The sequence below is a fragment of the Octopus bimaculoides genome, chromosome 1 (genome assembly GCF_046866305.1).
Source record: "Octopus bimaculoides isolate indiv1 chromosome 1, ASM4686630v1, whole genome shotgun sequence".
Taxonomy (NCBI): Eukaryota; Metazoa; Mollusca; class Cephalopoda; order Octopoda; family Octopodidae; genus Octopus; species Octopus bimaculoides.
The window spans coordinates 117,126,193-117,131,403 of record NC_142928.1 but is presented as its reverse complement, the minus strand read 5'-3'; positions in this window follow the sequence as shown (position 1 = coordinate 117,131,403).

Genomic DNA, 5,211 nt, shown 5'->3' with positions numbered 1-5,211 from the left:
GACAGATTCTTTCCTCTTTGCCCAACTTTTTCAAGTTTCATATGAAAAGGAAAGTGAGGGCAGTGAGGGAAGTGCTGCCTTCCAGCAATTTTATTGAAAAGCGAGTGAAAGTGGCAGGAATGGTCCGATTGAACGGGCCTACTCAATGCATGCGCCTCTTGCTGAATGATGTGGAGAGGGTGCTTGCTCTAGTGGTCAGGGCGACCGTGGTTTGGTGAAGAAGGAAACAGAGCAGATACTAAAAATTATAGGCCTATCTCTCTGACCTCACACATCAGCAAAGTCATGGAACGAATAGTCCACAAGAAAATAATCACGTTCTTTTACAAGCTTCTTTATGTAACACCACATTGTATTGTCCTGTACCGTCCCCAATGTTTGTTTTTTTTATGAACAATGAGTGGTAAACAAAGAAAACATTATTATTTTGTTTTGTTTTAGTTGCACTTAAATTGCACACTTAGGGAAAGAGATATTTGTCGGTCAGCTTTGTAAGTCATGAGTGCTGGGGTGGGAATTTCTGGATATCAAGATCAGGCAGTTTGTGACATCATACCATGGTCGACATTATCAAAGGCTTTTTAAAAGTTGCGATATATATCTCATCAACACTTGAGTCGTTTAGCATCTGTTTTAACACCCAGTTGTAATGCTGTAAGAGCTGTGTCAGGCAGCTCCTGCCTTACATTATTTACATTTGACGAATATTTGTCCTCACCTTGTTTGTTGTATGTCCATGGGCATATGGCATAGTAGTTAAGAGCGCGGGTTACTAACCCCAAGATTCCGAGTTCGATTCCAAGCAGTGACCCAAATAATAATAATAATAATAATAATAATAATAATAACAACAACAACAACATAGAAAAATACCTTAGGAATGAGAACCCAGGTTCGAAACTTTCCCAAGTCACCTAATGAAGGCTGGAGTGTATATCAGCCAAAACGTTGTGTTAACAACAAACAAAATGAGGACAAATATCCGTCAAATGTAAATAATGTACATAATTCCTCATCTCTTAAATACAGAACTGAGCCTCTGCCTTGTCAAAATTCATGCTGAGTGTCAGACAGCAAGTCATTTTCTTCAAGGAACGAGATTATTTTCTCGCGGACTATTCGTTCCATGACTTTGCTGATGTGTGAGGTCAGAGACATAGGCCTATAATTTTTAGCATCTGCTCTGCTTCCTTCTTTGTGGATAGGGCATATTATTCCTTCCTTCAGTTTATCTGGGAGTTTATCAGTTGCAAGAGAGCTTCAAAATAGAATCTACAGTAGTTTTGCGAGGGCTAGTTTGCACGATTTGAGAAGGATCGCTGGGAATCCATCAGGACCAGCAGCTGAGCTTGTGTCATCCTTATCTATAGCCTTATCTATAGCCTTATCTATAGCCTTATCTATAGCCTTATCTATAGCCTTATCTATAGCCTTATCTATAGCCTTATCTATAGCCTTATCTATAGCCTTATCTATAGCCTTATCTATAGCCTTATCTATAGCCTTATCTATAGCCTTATCTATAGCCTTATCTATAGCCTTATCTATAGCCTTATCTATAGCCAATGTTACATCTTTAATGTTGATGTAATCAATTTTCGCTTCTTTGGTTTCACGTAAATTGGCCTAGAATTCTGCTGGTTCATTCACTCCCAGAGGAGTAGTGAACACACTTTGGAACTGTTCATTCAGTATTTCACTTATTCTCATTGGATTTCCTTTGAGGGAGCTACCTTTTTGGAAGAAGGGCCCTATCCAGTGACGTACTGAAGCCGATTCCTTGGCAAAATTAAAGGGATCGACTTGATATTTTCTATAACCCAGGCTTCTTTATCTGTTTTTGGTTTCTCTCTTTCGTGAGATTGATGAACACTTTTCTCAATCTCCAACAATGTTCTCTTCATGCGGGAGGCGGGGACTTCTCACTACTCTTGAGATGCTTGCACAGGCGATTATATACAAATACATGTATTTCTGTATAATTGTACTTGGGTTTTTATACCAATGTACTCAACACACTTTTTTCGCATATCTTTGCTGATGGTATTTATGCATGAAAGCCTGCAGCATTTGTAATTTATGTATATATACCTGTTTGCACATGTTTATGGCTTTATCAACGTGTGTGTGTATTCATGTGTGTGTGTGTGTGTGTATGTGTGTGTTTGTGTGTCTCTAACGTGTGTATATGTTTGCGCCTATGTAAATATGCGAATGCGTACATACATACATACATACACACACACACACACACACACACACAAACACACATATATATATCTGTATATATATATATATATATATATATATATATATATATATATATATATGGATGGGTGAATGTATATTGGTATGTATACATGCATGTATATGTATATATATATATATATATATACACATAAGTACGCAAACGGATATAGTAAATATCTGACCAAAAGAATTCTGTGATATAACACATAACCAAGTATTCATGATGCTGGTTTTGTTAATATTCAACTTTATTTATTTTTTTTATTTATACTTCTTTTACTGATACCACCCCGTCTCCGCATCCTCTTTAACCTGGCACCCTCCATTTCTTTCTTCCTCTCCTCCTCCTTCTACTCATTGCATATTTACATAAATAAATACACCAACGTAAGTAGGTGAATGTGTTTTGTTATACGATAATAATTTATTTCTTCTATCAGGCATCTAGTACTTTCACATAGTCTCTGTTTGTACGGGTTAGCATTTTGGGGTTGTGTTCTCTTGTTTTTGTTTTTGCTGATTTTGTTGGGTTTTTGTTGTTATGGTGATGCTAGTGGTGTTGCTTGACATGGTGGTGGTGGTGGCGGCGGCGGCGGCGGTGGTGGTGGTGGTGGTGGTGGTGATTGGTGGGTGGGCTGGGAGATGGTCTGAAGGATGGGGTAGTTTTTTTTTACAATCTTTTGTTTATTTTTCATTCTTTTCAGTATATTTATATGGAGAGTGTTGTAAGAGGTTCTATTATGGCGTCATCTGTTGTTGTTGTTGTTGTTTAAATTTATTTTTATCTTGGCCAGTTTTGATACTTTGCTTTAACGATTGAGTTTTTATGTCGTAAAGAAAATGATAATAATAATAATAATTATTATTATTATTATTATGAGGATAGGATGATGATGATAAGAAGAATGATGATGTTGGAGGTGGTGGTAATGATGACGATAGTTGTTGTTGTTGCTGCTGGTATTGGTGGTGGTGATGGTGGTGGTGGTGGTGGTGGTGGTGGTGGTGGTGGTGGTGGTGGTTGAGTAGGTGATAACAATGAATATGATAATTTGGGTGAGTAGAATGATGCTAATATAGTAATGATGAAAATTAATATGCTGCCGCTATTGATGATGATGATGATGATGATGATGATGATGATGATGATGACTGCGATGATCATGATGATGATGATAATGATGCAGACGCCATTAAAAATAGTAATTTCAACTTCCACGTGTTAGACGTACCAATAGAACAAAATATATGGGAGAGCAAAATACAAAACAAATAAAAAAAAAACACAAATGAAAATCAAAACAAAACAAACGCTCAAACAAACCGACGAACCGACGAATTCCTGGAAATCTTCTGTGTGAGGGCGGAGTTTGTTTTCCATGCATACAGTAAGGAGTCTAGTATCTACGTCCAGTCTCTGTTTAGCATAACCAATAAAAAGCAAACGGACTCAAGTTCAAACAAGGAATTCTTTGAGTTATTTTGAGATAGATGAGAAGTGAAAGGCAATAACATGAGACGAAATAATAACAGACAGACATGAAGGGGTAAAATATCTCTCCCAAAACTAGTCAGGAGAGAAAAAACAACGGAAGTGTTGTTGCACCGAGGGAACATATCATTCAACTACGGTAGTAGTTGAATAATATTCTTAAGACCGCAATTTACTCACATGCAGCATCTTTCAGAGCTTGTTGCTAATTCAGTTCTTAACAACATTGAAAACTGTTAACATTTTTGAAGAGGAATGGGCCCTAGCTACATTTTTGGCATAAAAATATTGAGATTTGATCCAGTAGAAAAAAGTTTGCATCAAAATTTGTAGCAACGTTATAGGAGAGTCAGTAACACCACCAATGATGTTTAAATCTAAATAACTGTTTTATTTTAAAAGCAAAATATATTTATCTTAGCTTCAATGATAGAAGAAAGCATGACGAATTTCATAGCTTTGGTCCCATACAACAAAAAAGTTGTATCAAAAAAGTTTCCTAGCAGGAAACAGAATTTCACGGAAGCATGCTATTCCTTCGTTTCAGCCATCGCAAAAATCGACGAACAGGAGAGAAGCACTGCAAAACAAAGAAGTACCATGTGGCAGTATGATCCCACACAACGCCGCCGGTCGGCAGACTGATATGCTTGAGGGTTGCATCAAGTGGCTTCTAGCGGCAGAAACCTGAACTACAACGGACTTGTCCCACAGAGAACGTTTCCGATTACTTTCGGGTACAAGGATCATCATTTCACCATTCTGTGCACTACTACATACATTAGCAACTCGCGCCCTTCAATAGACTCCACATTCATGGTGACCACCACCACCACCACTAGACCTTACAAGCTAAACTTAGACTAGTTTGCATTATAGCTGGATTAAAAGAAGCATTCAATCTTGTACCCTCGTCGTGAGTGCTCAGGACCCTTCTACTTCTCGAAGTTTCAGAATCCATAATCAAAACCAGGCACAAACTTGCATCATCCACCATTCTGAAGTGGTTGCACTGTCATCGATTGAATATGGTACCGCAGACCGCAAAGATACTATTTATAATTTCAATGAATTGGATGTTATTTTTTTTTTTTTTTTTTTTTTTTTTTTGGTGGTGGGGTCCAAAAGAGACCTGAAGGGTTGATAATTGACTCATAGGAGACAGAAACACCAACCTGACACATTCCTGAAAGAATAAACAAAAGAATGTGGATAATATGAAAAACCTTAACGTGATTACAACATTCTCAGAGAATATAGGGATGGAATTTGTCCAAGATAGATCTAGAAGCCACTCTAGCAACACCATTTCCAATGACTTCGCTATTTCTCGAGTATCTTGCGAAGAATCTTGCAGGTGATGGACAAAAATATATTCCTTGAAGTACTCCTAATAAAGAACGCGTAAACACATGGTGTTCCGAGCTATCCGTTTACAATTAATCAATTGCTTAAAATGTGTTTGCTAA